General features: G+C 39.8%; 1 protein-coding gene, 1 long non-coding RNA gene and 1 pseudogene across 2 annotated transcripts in view; 1 reads left to right on the forward strand and 2 right to left on the reverse strand.

The window, feature by feature from the left end:
- FBXO34 (F-box protein 34) overlaps positions 1 to 17,151 on the forward strand; it is a 157,523-nt gene that overhangs the window by 48,509 nt on the left and 91,863 nt on the right. The window lies entirely within an intron of this gene.
- LOC125167805 (uncharacterized) overlaps positions 1 to 17,151 on the reverse strand; it is a 57,355-nt gene that overhangs the window by 38,009 nt on the left and 2,195 nt on the right. Inside the window, exon 2 of the long non-coding RNA XR_007152955.1 lies at positions 8,732 to 8,787. This is a non-coding gene — a long non-coding RNA (uncharacterized LOC125167805). The remainder of the gene's footprint in view (positions 1 to 8,731; positions 8,788 to 17,151) is intronic.
- Positions 11,087 to 12,273, reverse strand: LOC125167804 (26S proteasome regulatory subunit 4-like; annotated as a pseudogene).

Raw genomic sequence — 17,151 nt, forward strand, 5'->3', positions numbered from 1 at the left:
GAGAGTTCTGATGTTCAGGAAAGCATAAAGCTGTACTCACAAAAAACTGAAGAGAAGAGTGGCCAGATGAATCCAACAAAAAGAAAACATTAGAAAATGCTCAAGTGCACATGGGGCAACTTCTAAATGGTAGAGAATGTCAGAGCAAGACTCTAGCGAGCATGAGCTGAAGATGGGAGATGGGGCTGCCCTTCTTGGAAAACCCAGCATAGATGGTGGGAACTTGGACCTGGATGTAGCGACTACATTAGAAAATGACCACCTCTTAGAAGATGAACAAAAGGAGTTTTGAAGAAATAGATTGAAACAGCTGAGTTAAATACTTATTTAAAATCTCTCAGGGGTGCCTGAGTGACTCGGTTGAATGTTTGACTTCGGCTCAGGTCATGATCTCACAATTTGTGAGTTCGAGCCCCATGTCAGGCTCTGTGCTGACAGCTCAGATCCTGGAACCTGCTTTGAATTCTGTCTCTCCCTCTCTCTCTGCCCCTCTCCCACTCGTGCTCTGTCTCTGTCTCTCTCTCAAAAACAAATAAACATTAAAAACATTAAAAAATAAAACAAAATAAAATCTCTCAAAGAGGGGTGCCTGAGTGGCTCAGTCGGTTAAGCGTCCAACTTGAGCTCAGGTCATGATCTCATGGTTTGTGGGTTCAAGTCCCGCATCAGGCTCTCTGGTTACAGCTCAGAGTCTGGAGCCTGCTTCAAATGATTCTGTGTCTCCTTCTCTCTCTGCCGCTCCCCTGCTCATGCTCTGTCTGTCTCGCTGTCTGTCTCTCAAAAAAAAAAAAAAAAAGAATCACTGCTATAGGGCCATGGATAGGTTGGCTAACTGGCTCTTGGGGATGAGGGTGGATTATTCCAGGGAGCTATCTATTCCAGCTGACTATCTGTTTTGTGGTGTAAATACTCCCACCAAGGCCAATTTTAAGTTACTAATGTGGAGCTAATGGGGAGAAATGTGCATAATCAGCTCTCAGGAGCTCCCAAGGGCCATTCCAACACCACCTTTAGGGGTTCTTGACCAGGAAGTTACACCAAGGGGTAAGAAAGCAATATATTATATCTCAGGCTTTTTACATACCACAGATTCAATTCCTCAGAGACTATAAGGAAAACCTAACATTAATGATCTACCATTTCATCAGCTTTTGCTTGTTCCACTCTGTTTTTAAAGTTTGTTAAAGTTTATTTTATTATTTATTTTGAGAGAGAAAGAGAGAGAGAGAGAGAGAGAGAGAGAGAGGAGCAGAGAGAGAGGGAGAGAGAGAGAGAATCCCATGCTGGCAGCGCAGAGCCCCATGTGGGGCTTGAACCCACTAACCGTGAGATCATCATGTGAGCCAAAACTGAGAGTTAGAGGTTTAAAGTTCCTGAGTCACCCGAGTACCCCAACTCTGTTTTTAAAACTAAAATTTATTTTAAAATATCAGTCTTATATAGGATTATTCTTGTTTTCCACTTTACTAATAATATTTGAAATTAGCTCCTTTTTTGAAAAATAAAAATTTTCTGAGGCATATCAGTCTTATAACTAGAGTAAATTCAGTCTTTGGTATATAGAAATAAACTTTGAGTTTCAAATGTCTCCGGTTGTGACCACTGTCACAATAATACATATTATGGGGAAGTGTTAAACAGAAACAACTGATCCTGACATCATCTAGAAATAAAAGAAAGGGAAAAAATTCACTTGTAAAAGTCATTTTTAAATAAAATACATTTATGGGGTGCCTGGGTGGCTCAGTCAGTTAAGCATCAGACTCCCGGTATCAGCTCAGGTCAGGTTTGTGGAATCACGTCCTATGTCGGGCTCTGTGCTGACAGTGTGGAGCCTGCTTGAGATTCTCTCTCTCCCTCTCTCTCTGCTCCTCCCCTGAACATGCACTCTCTCTCTCTCAAAATAAATAAGTAAACTTTAAATAAACTATACTCTCCTTTGAATTATAATCCTTTAGAGATTATATTTAAGCAACTGTATAATCACTTAACAGATAAAGCGGAGAAGCTAAATAAGAGAAAATTGAAAATCTCGTTATAAGAGAGATTTAAAAAAATGCTGTTTCTGGATCAATAGAAGAGACTTGTTAAATAGCAATACAAAATATAATACACTACCTAGAAATCATAAGATGGAAACAATTTACTAATAAAATTCATGGTTTTATAGTGTGCATTTAGAAAACCTAAGACTTATACTCCTATTAAGTTTCTGTTTGAGCTATTGTATAATCAACTAAACAATAAAACCAAAGGAGGAAAAAAATTCCTTTTAAAAGACAAAAACCTCATGTGTTCCTGACTTATTTTAATGAACTTATTAATAAAAACAAAAATACTGAAATACTAACTATGCAATTAATTTTCAAGATTCACATTTTAAAAATCTATCGTTGTAAAACATTGTCCTAAGAATGTATAATCCTATTAAGGTTCCATTTGAGCCATTGCATAATCACCTAAAAGAAAAAAATCTAGGGGCGCCTGGGTGGCTCAGTTGGTTGAGCATCCGACTTCAGCTCAGGTCATGATTTCACGGTTTGTGGGTTCGAGCCCTGCATCAGGCTCTGTGCTGACAGCTTGCTCAGAGCCTGCAGCCTGCTTCAGATTCTGTGTCTCCTTCTCTCTCTCTGCCCCTTCCCCGCTCATGCTCTGTCTCTCCCTGTGTCTCAAAAATAAATAAATGTTAAAAAAAATTTTTTTTAAATCTAATTTGCTTTAGTAGAGTGAAAAAAAGTAATCAGCGGTAGTCTTGGATCTTCAGAAGTGGACTCATGGAAAGTGGGATTGATCATTTCAGAAGGTGATTCATGTTGCCTTCATGCTATGTGGACAAGAGACTGAGTCTGGCCTTGGTGCAGACACTTCTTGTGGCCAGCAAAGGATGTGCTGGGTCAGGAAGTCCCCAGGAGGAGGGTGGAAGTGATTCCTGATGACCTTCAGCCTCACCTCCCAGAATAAAGGGAAAATAGGGGACCTCCCTAGGAATTTCCCTCTGTCTCCTTTGCAATATCTGAACCCTGACAGGAGGATGAGGGGGAAACTGTCTAAGTCAGAGGCTCCCAGTTCAGGTGGGATGTTGAACAAAAAAAAAGATCCTGAACCTGTGTCAGTGTGAACAGCACCAGGACGAGTTCTGTCTTGCTCCTGGAGGGGGTCTGTATGGATGGAATTGGCCTGATGGAGGGACCCCTTTTCTGGGATCCTGACCTCGTGGGAGTATCATGTGGTCCACGTAGGACATTTGACTCTGGATGCCCACATCACAGATGGTCCTTTTTCCTAAGGAGTCTGGCCATCCAGAGGATTCCCTAGTGATCCTCTCAGGCCTCTGCCAATGATCTCATTTGGAATGTAAGGAAAATAAGGATCTTTCCCCAAATGTCTCAATGCATGTATTTTCTCTTCTTAAATTATCAAGATTTATCTCAGCCAACAGAACTCCCAGCAACGATTATCATGAGCCTTTCTTTCATGGGGAAACAAACTAGCTTTGATAATAATTAGAAATTCTTTTGAATTTTTCTGGCAGAATTTTTGTTTCTATTTTATAGGTGTTCCACTCTTCATACACATGGGTGATCTTCACATCTGCTTTAAAAAGGCTCTCCTCTTGGGGTGCTTGACAGGCTCAATTGATGGAGGGTATGATTCTTGATCTTGGGGTTGTGAGTTCAAGCCCCAGGTTGGGTATAGAGCCTACTTAAAATTAAAAAAAAATTAAATATATATTTTAAAAAGGTTCTCCTCTATCTTTGCAGGGTAAATTCTCTCCATATTGGCTATTTAGAGAAAATTAATTTCTTTTTCTTGATACAACTCAGAAAGAAATTTCTGCCAGAGCTTTGACCTTTCCCTTTAAGTGTTTTTTTCTAAAGGCAATGACACTCATTTGGAGACTTCTAATATGATCTTTAAATGCATCAATTATCTTCTTCAGTTAATTTAGTGGATATTTGAGGGGGGAGTTCCTTGAGAGATTTTTAATGTTTATTTTATTTTAGAGAGAGAGAGAGAGACAGAGCATGAGCAGGGGATGGGCAGAGAGAGAGGGAGACACAGAATCTGAAGCAGGCTCCAGGCCCTGAGCTGTCAGCACAAAGCCCAACGTGGGGCTCTAACCCATGAACTGTGAGATCATGACCTGAGTCAAAGTCGGACACTTAACCGACTAAGCCACCTAGGCACCCAGGAGGTGATTCTTAACCTTCCTTGTGCATCAGAATCACAAATGCCTGGGCTCTTCCTCCCAGAGATTCTGATTTAGTTAGTTGGGGTGATACCTGACATCCTACTTTTCAAAGCTTTTTAATGTGTAGCCAAGGTTTGGAACCACTAAACTTTGATCAGACTTTGATCTGTTTATTGTGAAACAGACCTTTAGGTATTACCTTAATAATTATTTAAGGAAAAACAAACCGACCTCATCAAGTCCTGAATTCTTATCCTCTGGGACCTCTCTCCCTGAGGCAAGTAAAAACAGTATGGGAAAAGATTGCCATACACAGAGACTGCCTTACACAGAGCTACAGGCATTTCACAGCTGGAAATCCCTCCTGAGTATACTTGGCTGTTATTCACTCTCCTTACCATTGGGTATCTAATAATTATCACAGAATGGTTTCTTTATGTTGGATGCTGCTTTAGACATAGGTCTCTGGTACTAACTTGTTTTAAATAAGTGGTTCCCTTTTTTTTTTCCCACAAGACTTTAAAACCTAGGCAAAATAAAACATTTTAATTGTTATTCAGCTTTTTGTTTAGAGCTTTGCTGAGTAAACAGAGTAACAATATGTTTGGAATTTATTTTGTGTGAAGCATAGGGGTCAAAGAATTGGGTACTTGGTAGGGTGGCCATAGACAGTGGCTTTGCCACAGCTCCATTAAAGACACATAATGGAATCATGTGGGTTTCTCCTTATATGTACCTTGGATGCTAGGAGCCTCTGTGCTTCGTCATTCAGTGGTACCGCTCTGTAATAGGTTAACCATATGTTTCTGTGCTTTCTTTGTGTTCAGTTCTGGAGAGTGTGGAACCAACTAAAAACTCATTAATGTAATTTAATAATTTTAAGATTAACATCATTTACCTTTGACAGCAGTGTACAAATTGCAGTCCAGTCCAGGATAAGGCCCAATGGGTTAACTTAAGACACCAAGCTCTCTAGAGAGAACCTATAAGTCATTTCACTTTTGAGAGGGTATTGAGGAAAACGTGAGCCTTTGGAAAGGCCAGCAAGATTCACTCTTTCCAGCCACAAAGACTAGTTCACTGCTTGGGGAAGGACCACAGAGCTCTGACCATTGAAGAGGGCCATTTGCTTTAAATTAGTTCCACTTATTAAAATTGACAAGTTTGGCAGTTCAAATATCATTGCACTTAATGAAAAAAATTTTCCCTCTGAATAGTTTGACGTAGTAAATGAAATTGTTCTCACAGATCATTCATCTATTCTCTGATTCAATAAATCCATAGTATGTGGCCTTAAGGAGCTCACAGAGGGAGAAGGCAAGCTCTATTAATAAATTACATTAAAATGTCTAAAGTGCAATAGAAAAAGTGGAACAAGGCACCATGAGATCATACATGATAGGGATGATTAATTTTGTTTACTTTTAGGGAAGAAGTCATAGGGGCGATGATATTGTAGTAGGTGGATAATATGTTTGTGTGAACACGGCTTGCCTTTTCTCTGGACAGCTTGATAGCAATGGTGGAAATGTAAAAAATGAAAATTATCAATTTCATTCCTTTTATGCTTTGTATAGCCTTTGAAGAAAGAGAAGCTTAGCCAATAATTTTGAAGCTTGAAACACATTTTTTTTTTCCTGTGATGTCCCAACAGGGCCTCTGTTATCGGAGCACAACTTCCTCCTCAAAGCAGGAAACTGGGAATCAGATATGACAACATACAGAATAACACATATGTGAAAACATACTTAGGACGTTTTTGAGAAGTATTTAATGAACTTAAGAACAGGACTGTTACCACACATATCAATCACACATTGGTTTTATTCAGAGTGGAGGTTTACAGCTTTGCTACTACTACAAGTGTAAAAAAAGATAACTGCATGGTGCCATGCAAAAGTAGCCTTGGAGTAGCAAAGAATGAAGATGACTCAGAAAGGGATAGGATTCTAGGACACCTGGGTGGCTCAGCCAGTTGAGCGTCTGACTCATGCTCAGGTCATAATCTCATGGTTTATTCGTTCAAGCCCCACGTCAGGCTCTGTGCTGGCAGTTCAGAGCCTGCTTGGGATTCATTCTCTCTCTCTCTCTCTCTCTCTCTGCCCCTCCCCTGCTCATGCTCCCTTTCTCTCTCAAAATAAGTAAATAAACATAAAAAAAAAAAAGAAGAAAGGATTCAAATCTACATTCAGTACACAGAGACTTCAGTGATAGTATGTGTGGCTCAAGGGGAGTCTTACCAAGAGGAGTCTTCTCTTTAGCTAGTGGTGACTATAAAAGTCAAGCTGTTTGGTAAGAAAGTCAAGAAATATGGGAGGTTATAGTAGGGGCAGAGACCAAAGAGGGAAGGAAAGCATACAGAAACCTAGGGAAGTTCAGCAACAGTAAAGGTAACAGATGGCAAAAGCCATGGGAGCAATGGAGCCTTAAGGAGCATGTAATCTTAGTGTGAAAATGCTGGCTCTGGAGTAGTTATGGACAAGCAGGAACACTCACATGCCCCTTCCTTTTATAAGGCCATTACTCTACCACTTTGAAAACACGCTTTGGCTCTATTGGAGGGACATCTAGGAAAAGGACAAAACAGGCTCAAGTTACTTTAATAATACGTGTATGTATTAGTCTTCAGATCTTGCTGAAGGTGTCTTGCTGAAGGCACACACAAAAAATTACACATAGCTCAGCAGTCTCAGAAAGAGGCAAGAAGGTGTGGTGAGAAATCAGTGGGCTTCTATTAGAGTAATAGTTAACTGTGGAGAGGTGTGACAGAACCCATACAGTGGGCATTCGAAAGAAGCCAAACCACTGTATACGTTTCCAAGGAAAATCTGGTTTGAGTATACTATTTAATTGATAAAACAAATGATTTTTTCAAGGAAATGCTGGTAGCTGAGCTCTGTACTTTTTGAAAAGTGTCTTTGATATTTCAAACGAGTAGGTATTAAAAGCATAGCTATACTTGGTAGAAAATGTCAGCAAATCCTAAAAAACTGCAGAATAAGTTGGTGGCTTTTTTAAAGAACTCATTTCTGAGCAAAATCTCTCCCTTGGACCATTTTAGCAAGCTGATGTAACTAGGTTATTTTAGCCAGGCAGTCTCTTTTTTCCTATAGCAGGTGCATGTGAATTAGGTGTGTAGAACTTAGGAAGAATAAGGACAGACTGGCTAGTCTTTTGCAGACAGTCTCCCTCAAATTAAATTTCAATGATTGGAAAATGCCATTTTCTTAAAGAGTTCAAAATGTCACATGAGTTTCTATTCTTTTATATAAAGAATACAAACTCATGCATTAACAAAGATTCTGTTCCCACCAATTTTTATCAACTTCTGATATCATTAGTTTAAGATTATTCTGGGAGCATAGCAAAACAAAATTATTTTACTATCAGACTATTGTTGAGCTTGCTACCAAACAAGTAGGTTAGTGTCTTCACCTTTCCATTTTATTTCCTATACAACCTCCCCAAATCAATCAATCAATCTATCTATCTATCTATCTATAGATATGCAAATACATATGAAAAAAATATAGGGGCACCTGGGTGGCTCAGTTGGTTGAGTGTCCAACATTTGCTCAGGTCATGATCTCACAGCTCGTGGGTTCGAACCCCGTGTCGGACTCTGTGCTGACAGCTTGGAGCCTGGAGCCTGCTTTGGATTCTGGGTCTCCCTCTCTCTCAGCCCCTAACCCACTTGCATTCTGCCTCTGTCCCTCTCAAAAATAAACAAACATTAAAATATATATATATATATATATATATATATATGAAAATGGATATTTATATTTGTATGAAGATATTTTCAGCTACTTTCTAATGTTTTTAGAAAGTCCTATGAAATAAATAACTTAAGTAGTAATAGAATTGATTATCTCATATAACAAGAAGGCTCAAGGTTAAGTCAGAGGTGCAATGATGACATCAAAGATGCAGGTTACTTCTACCTTTTTGCTTGGCCATCCTCTTATGCTCTCTTCAGCTAACAACTGTCATGATCCCAAGATTGCAATCACAGTACCAGACACCATGTACAAATGCAATGACATCTAGCCGCGGGAGGGACTGTTTCTTTTTGTATGTTTCTCTTTCATTGTTTGTAAATATGGTTCTACTTAGGAAAGTAATGCATTTCAACAGAAAATGAATATCTTCCTTTAATGGTAAGAAAAAGCCTTTCCAGAAGTATCTTAGTAGATTTCCCATTGTATTTTATTAGCTAGATTTGCATCACAGACCCATGCTTGAATACATCACTGACCAAGGAGATTGGGACCACACTGATTACCTTAGAGCAACATCTCTTGACGTTGGTACTATTGGTGTTTTGGAAGAAATAATTCTTTGTCTGGGGGGACTAGTGAACTGTACATTGTAGAATGTTGACCAGCATTTCTCGTCTCTCCCTACTAGATGCCAATAGCACTTCTCCCAAGATGTGACAATCAGCAATGTCTCCAGACACTGCTGAATATACCCTGGGAAACAAAGTCAATCAATCACCTCACTGAGAACCACTGACTTAGGTCAATCATAACTTACTCTATGGGTCTGGGCTCACCAACCCTGAAGCACAAAGAAGGTCTGAGATCAGGATTCTGTTAACAAGGAAGAAAAAGGAAATTGTTATTTGAGAGGCAGTCAGTGGATAGGGAGCCCCATTACCTCACCCCCCCGATTTTTTCTTGTCATTTTTCAACAAACAGATCAGGGACTTACTGAAAATATTAAAGATATAAAAATGAGTTATCTGATATTACTCAAAGAATGCTAGTTCCTGTCTAAATGCCAAGTGGATAATATAAATATCCTTATAGCCAATTGGTAATCTAGAAAATATAACCAGGGATAATTTGTGTTGAAGCACCAAAATTATGATTGGTTTGTTGGTTGTATTCTACAGGATTTAGATGTTCCTACTTTTGTCATGTTCTTGCAGCATTACCTAAGATTCTGCCACAACTCAGGTCCTATATCTAATGTTTAAGACTTTCTACTCTTATAATTTTTATTTGTCATCCATTGGTGATGAACACTTGCATCCTGGATTAAATCATTTGGTACGAAAAAGTGTGAACGTTTAAATTAATTCTAAAGCCATCTATTGAGGATCTTTTGTGTGCCAGGCATGAATACTATGAAGGAAAGTGACAAGACTGAAATACTGCATTAGAGAGTTAGAGAGAAAGCTCTTTGAGGAAGTAACATTTCAGCCAAGACAAGGGGGAGAATGGAGATAGATTGAGGAAGGGGACCTGTCTGATTATATAATGGGCTGTAGGAAAGAGTTCTGATTTTATGGTAAGATCAGGAAGAAGAATGGACTTGGGAATGGTGTGTGTGTGTGTGTGTGTGTGTGTGATGAACTGCTTCCCTTTTGCCTGTTGTGGTTTTGTACTTGGAATGTAGCATGATTTTCAGCTGAGTTTTACTCCTGTGCTATAATAATTTGTGGGATATGCAAACCTTTATTCTCCTTTTGTGATTTTTTTTCCCTTTCCATTTCTTAAGGCAGCATTGCTACTTGGCTTCTAGTCTCTCCAGCACAACTTAGGCCTCCTGGGTCTCTAAGAAGCCCCAACCTCTGGCTTTAAACCTGATGTTCCCACATGAGTGTCTTCAGGATCTAGGTCTATGGCCTTTTTTGGACCATTCCTTTTCCTTACTCCATTGGCTGTGGAGAGAACATCTCCTGGGGAAAATCCCACTAGGAAAATTCTTCTGGGAGCAGTAAGATCCCTCTATTTTTTTCTGCCTCACTTCCAAAAACCTCTTCATAACTGTAGGGATTAAACCATTCTTAATATAGATCACTGCTGCCCTTGCAGAAAAATATTTCTAGGATTTAAAAAGAAATCACTTAACCATTACTTAATGAGTAACTTCTGGGTGTTAGGCACAGGGCTTGGCATTAGGATATAGTAATGAATAAAGCTTACTCTCCATTCTTTTGAAGTGCTCCTCTGCAGGGGGTTATAATAAATAAAAAAATAGGCACCCTGGTGGCTCAGTTGATTGAGCATCTGACTCTTGATTTCGGCTCAGGTCATGATCCCAGGGTTATAGGATCGAGCCCTGCGTCCAGCTCTGCACCAAGCATGGAGCCTGCTTAAAATTCTTTCTCTCCCTCTGTCCCTCTGCCCTTCTCCCTAGGTAGCGCACGCTCTCGCTCTCTCTCCCTCTCTCTCAAAACTAACAAACAAACAAATAAAGTGATTACTGTTACAAAATTTTGTGAAAGGATGAGTAGGGAAGTTCTGGTTTGAAAAGGCTTTAGCCACCTCCCATGTCACCCTAAATGAAAATAAAATCTAAGTAAAAACTGGACTTGCTAGGCAAAAAGTTCCTCAGTGTACTTCCCTTTTCCTCCAAAGTCCCTCCTAAACATAAATTCTGGCATCTCCAGTGCTCTGTGGAGATTTTAAGCCAATACTTAAGATTGTGTCAGGGTTAACCAGTTGCAGAGAAGGGAGAGGAACCTTCTAGGCTGAGGGATGAGTAGACCCAAAGGCCCTGAGATGGAACAGAGACTGCCTGACTTGATAGAGGAGCTAACGAAATGCTTTGTTTCCTGCTGAACTTCAGCACTTGGATTCCATGGAATACATAGATATTTTATTTTATTTTATTTTATTTTATTTTATTTTATTTTATATTATTTTATTTTATTTTATTTTATTTTATTTTATATTATATTATTTTATTTTATTTTATTTTATTTTATTTAGTTTAGGTTTTTTTTTTTTTGAGAAGGGGCTCGCTTTATTGGGGAGAGAGCAACCAACAGATGAAGGCAGTCTGGTGGGCATCCTACACATCATGCTCAAAAAGATCACAGGAGATTCTGCTAAGGAAGATCAACTGGAACATGGGTTCCTCTGGGCAACTCCCCCAACCTCATCCCTCTGAGGAATTGGGATACTCCCAACCACTTCCTTGAAGGCAAATGTGTTCACTACAGATAGAGCCCCTTAGGGGTACCTTCTTGTTTTTTATAAAGAACATCTTTAGATTTTTTGAAGTCTTCATTTGTTACTTTCATTCTACGCTCTCTCAAGGCCATCAGACCAGCTTCTGTACAGATTGCCTTGATGTCAGCCCCAGAGAGGTCATCTTTAGCCATGATCAAGTCGTCCAGGGTTACATCATTGGCCAGCATCATCCTGCTTGTGTGGATCTGAAAGATGCGCTTCTTAGTCTTTTCATTGGGCAGGGGGAACTCAATTTTGCAGTCGATGCAGCCTGGTCTGATAAGGGCTGGATCCAAAGTTTCTATTCAGTTTGTGGCCATGATAACTTTCATGTCACCCCTTGAATCAAATCCTTCTACTGGTTCAACCAATCCAACATTGTTCATTGAATTTCTCTCTTACCCCTGCAATTGGAGTCGTATATTTTTGTTCCAATGGCATCAATTTCATCAATAAATATGATGGATTTTGCATGTTCTTCTGCAACTTGAAACAATTCCCGAACGAGTTTGGGTCCATCACCTAGGTACTTCTGAATAAGTTCAGAGACAACCACTCTTAACAAAGTGGCTGAGATTTGGTTTGCTACTGCTTTGGCTAATAAGGTTTTACCTGTGCCATGTGGACCATAGAGAATGACCCTCTTTGGGAGCTTTATACCCATCTCTTCATAACATTCAGGATGAGTGAGAGGAAGCTCCACAGATTCCTTAATTTCCTGGATTCGGTTGTCCAACCCCCCAGTATCAGCATAGGTTTCCTGGGAGGCCTTTTCTACCTTCTACCTCCTAGGGGAGCCATGGGCCAAGGGACCCACGTCATCCATGAGCACACCTATGATGGTATGCACCTTGTGGTTGAGCAGGACTGAGCAGCCTGGTTCCAGCAGATCCTTGTCTACAAAGGAAAGAATGCTGGTGTAGTGTTTTAAGCCCACAGATGCAGACACTATGGCATGATTGTCATCAACGATCTCTTCAAACATTCTTACCAACATTGGGATCCCCCTCAGATCATCCACCTTTGACCTTTCCTCCCCTCTTGCTTTTCTTCTAAAGTCTTCATTTGTTTCTGATTTCTAATGAATTCATTCTTCATGAGAAGATGGTCTAACTTCAGTAATTTTAAGCGACACTGAGTGTGAGGTGTCACCAGTGACAGCTTGCTGGCAGCATTTGGTCCCTTTGTTTTCTTCTTTTCTCCACTCTAGTTGGTACTTTTTTTTCTTGTCCTTGTCATCCTTTCTTGCCCCTCCAGGGCCCTGACCACCACTTGGACTTTGGCCCAGCTTGCCTTGGCAGCTTGAACCACCACTACTGGAAGTCCTACATAGAGATTTTAAATAGAGGAGCATCAGGAATGGACATTGTTGCTTAGGTTTAGATTTCTAGTAAAAAGGCAAACATTAAGAAGGGACTTGGAAACCATTATGGCCTGGTATTAAATCTACCCAAGTGTTAATTATGATAATCAGAATGTGAAGAGTTTGGGAGGGATTGCCTCTTTTATGTGCATCAATAAGTGGGATACATATGGGGTGCCTGGGTGGCTCAGTTGGTTAAGCATCTGACTTGGGCTCAGGTCATAATCTCACGGTTCATGAATTCGAGTCCTGCATTGGGTAAGCTCAAGCCCCACTTCAGGTGAGCCCTGCTTCTCTCTCTCTACCCCTCGTGGGATCCTCTCCTCTCCTCTCTTTCTCCCTCCCTCTCTCTCTCTCTCCATCCTCACTCACTTGCACCCTCTCTCTCTCTCTCTCTCTCAAAAAAAAAAGTAGGATACATATGGAAATTGTTTTGGACCATTGGGTTGGTGTTGTAGAAACCATCATCTGAAAGGTCAAAGGGCACTGAAAACAGTGTGAGCTTCTAAGGATAATATACAGGGAAAGGAGATCTCGGGAACTTGACTGGGTTTTGCCATGGCATTTCACTGGTGGAGGCTGTCAGTCATCACCCTGCATTTCTTTTATTCCCTTGTATAAGCATTCAAGTCACCATAAAGCCAGTGAATCTAAAGGACTTTTTTGAAGAAATTAAAATTATTTAAAAAATTATCTGTGTAACTATCAATATATCCTTTATTCCACCTCTCTTCCCCCCACCCCCCGTGAAGAGAGTCTCTTGGTTTCTAGCTTTTAGCAGATTTTTGTGGTGCCACAGATCCAAGAAAAGGATAAGAACTATGATTTTCTGATGTTAATACTTATTCGGCTTTATGTCCCTCACAACCCACATCTCAGTTGTGAGATATACTCATATCTGTTGGAGGTTTACTGCCTTTCTCCTTCTGTTTCTCTTTAGTTTTGTTCTTCTATTTATGATGAATGAAGTTATTTCTCATGGCCGAGTAGCCTCTGCCCAGCCTCCCATCGCCACCGTCATACTACATACATGTGTTGGGGCTCAGGGCTTCCAACGACTTTTTCTAGACCTCTTGAAGTGTGTGCCTTTAACTTGGTAAACTTGAAAGCTTTTTCACTTCTTTTTTTCTTTTTAAAAAATTTTTTAATTTAATTTTTAAAATTTACATCCAAGTTAGCATATAGTGTAACAATGGTTTCAGGAGTAGATTCCTTAATGTCCCTTACCCATTTAGCCCATTCCCCCCTACCACAACCCCTCCAGTAACCCTCTGTTCTCCATATTTAAGAGTCTCTTATGTTTCGTCCCCCTCCCTGTTTTTATATTATTTTAGCTTCCCTTCCCTGTGTTCATCTGTTCTGTGTCTTAAAGTCCTCGTATGAGTGAAGTCATATGATATTTGTCTTTCTCTAATTTCGCTTAGCATAATACCCTCCAGTTCCACCCACGTAGTTGCAAATAGCAAGATTTCATTCTTTCTGATTGCTGATTAATAGTCCGTTGTATATATATATACCACATCTTCTTTATCCATTCATCCATCAATGGACATTTGGGCTCTTTCCATACTTTGGCTATTGTTGATAGTGCTGCTATAAACATTGGGGTGCATGTGCCCCTTCAAAACAGCATACTTGTATCCCTTGGATAAATACCTAGTAGTGCAATTGCTGGGTTGTAGGGTAGTTCTATTTTTAATTTTTTGAGGAATCTCCATCCTGTTTTCCAGAGTGGCTGCACCAGTTTGCATTCCCACCAGCAGTGCAAAAGAGATCCTCTTTCTCTGCATCCTTGCCAACATCTGTTGTTGCCTGAGTTGCTAATATTAGTCATTCTGACCGGTGTGAGGTGGTATCTCCTTGTGGTTTTGATTTGTATTTCCCTGCTGATGAGTGATGTTGAGCATTTTTTCATGTGTTGGCTGGCTATCTGGATGTCTTATTTGGAGAAGTGTCTATTCATGTCTTTTGCCCACTTCTTCACTGGAGTATTTGTTTTTTGGGTGTTGAGTTTGATGAGTTCTTTACAGATTTTGGATGCTAACCCTTTATCTGATATATCGTTTGCAAATATATTCTCCCATTCTATCAGTTGCCTTTTAGTTTTGCTGATTGTTTCCTTTGCTGTGCAGAAGCTTTTTATTTTGATGAGGTCCCAATAGTTCATTTTTGCTTTTGTTTCCCTTGCCTCTGGAGACGTATTAAGAAGTTGCTGTGGCCAAGATCAAAGAGGTTTTTGCCTGCTTTCTCCCCGAGGATTCTGATGGCTTTCTGTTTTACATTTAGGTCTTTTATCCATTTTGAGTTTATTTTTGTGTGTGGTGTAAGAAAGTGGTCCAGGTTCATTTTTCTGCATGTTACTGTCCAGTTTTCCCAGCAGCACTTGCTGAAGAGACTGTCTTTATTCCATTCTTTCCTGCTTTGTCAAAGATTAATTGACCATACGTTTGTGGGTCCATTTCTGGGTTCTCTATTCTGTTCCATTGATCTGAGTGTCTGTTTTTGTGCCACACTTCTTTTTTCTTATTTAAGCTTCATAATAATAGTTAGTAGGGAAAGACATTTTCACACCCAGTGACCTAGTTCTGCAGTAAGGATGAGCCTAGATGCAGTCTACTGGACCCTTTCTCTTGCTTTCCTTTTCATTGCAGTGGAGGATGTAGGTTAAGGATCAAGAGTTTGGGGTGTGGAGGAAAATGAGATGGTATTTTTCCTTTGGAGGTAGGAGTGAGCTTATTAAGGAATAAGTGGAAGGTTCTTAGATTTCATTCTGAGCAGAGGAGTAATGAAACCATGTCTATACAAACGATTGTTTGATTCAGTATGTTTGCTGGTTTGAGATGATTAAGTTTTTTACGTTTCTTTTTAAATGTTTGTCTATTTTTGAAAGAAAGAGAGAGAGAGACAGAGCGTGAGTGGGGGAGGGGCAGAGAGAGAGAGGGAGACACAGAATCTGAAGCAGGCTCCAGGCTCTGCACTGTCAGCACAGAGCTTGACATGGGGTTCAAACCCATGAACTGCGAGATCATGACCTGAGCCGAAGTTGGACACTAAACCAACTGAGCCACCCAGGCACCCATGAAATTATTGTTTAGTCATTAGGACTTTGCTGTTGCTGTGCCATCTCAGGCCACCTTAATCTTGCTCCTCTTTCAGCTCCTTCTCAGTCCTGCGGCCTCACTGTGCTACACTGATGCCTTTTTGGGGAGCGCCCTCCTCAGAACCTGTTACAGGGTCTATAGCCTAATACACTGCACTGGCTCCAGTGGCTTTGTTTTGTGGGGATCATTCCCATTGTGTACATGGAGAAATAGAATCAAGGGAAAGACTTGCCTAAAATGGTTTCACCGCCTCCTCACCTTATTTCTCTTAAAGTAGTACCATTCAAAGTGTGGCCCACTGGCCAGCTTTAGAACTAGTCTGCCATAAGAACAGAAATGGAGAGAAAGAGTTTTAGAAACTTTACTAGCAATTTGATAGAGTGATTTTATGTGTGCTGAGTTTAATAATGAGAATTTGGGCTTTTGTCTTTTTTAATTTTAAATTTCTTGTTTTCTAGTTTTATTGTATTTTACAAAACCATCAGTTTACAATGTATTAAGGAAAAAAGCAGTTTGAGAAACATTGAATTAGACCACCTAGACTCTAATGGGACTTTTGACAATGAAGATGTGCTTTCCACATGGAAACCATTGTCATTTCAGTTTAATGATATCTCTGTTGTGCTTTGTAGTTACAATGTCTTTAACTTATCTGAAGTTCCCCAAACAGTACAGTGATATGGTGAAAATGCTAGAGTCTTTGCTAAGTTGGCTCTATACCACCAGTGCAATCCTGGTCAAGTGGTTTAAGTCTTCAAACCTTAGTTTCCTCATCTGTAATAACAATAGTACTCACCTCACAGAGGTGTTTTTCTGATTAAATGAAAGAATGTATGTGATATACAGAATAGTGTCTGGATCAAACATTGTAAATGCAATAAATGTTGGATATTAATGAACTGCAGTAAACACTATTATAAAATGGAGATCATGCTTATCTACCATCATGAGAAAAGTACAGATTAACATGGTTATAATTATCCACTAAACATTTAAGCAATATCAAGTGCAAGATCTTTTAATGGATACTGGGATATAATCCTTGTACTCTAGCAGTTTAGAATGTAGCAGAGGTATAAAATACACACATGTGAGATGTGTGTGGAGTAAAATAAAGGCTGTAAGGAAAGAGGAAAAAATGGGGGGAATCCATTTTTTTGATTCCTGTAAGGAATCAAGAGGTTTTAAAGAGGACAGTGTTTGAGATGAACCTGAAAGGATGGATTGAAGTTTTACAACTTTGAGTCAAATATGACACAGAGAAGTTTCAAATGATCATGATATATTGAGCTAATACCAATCAGATATTAAATCAGACAGTTTGATGTCAATATGTACAGTATGATTCCCTTCCCAATTTATAAAAATATTTATTTATTTTGAGAGAGAGAAAGAGTGCATGCATGCAAGCAGGGGAGGGGGAGAAAGAGAGAGAGAGAGAGAGAGAGAGAGAGAGAGAGAGAGAGAGAGAGAGAAAATTCCAAGCAGGCTCCACACTGTCAGCACAGAGCCTGACATAGGGCTTGA

The sequence above is a fragment of the Prionailurus viverrinus genome, chromosome B3 (genome assembly GCF_022837055.1).
Source record: "Prionailurus viverrinus isolate Anna chromosome B3, UM_Priviv_1.0, whole genome shotgun sequence".
Taxonomy (NCBI): domain Eukaryota; kingdom Metazoa; phylum Chordata; class Mammalia; order Carnivora; family Felidae; genus Prionailurus; species Prionailurus viverrinus.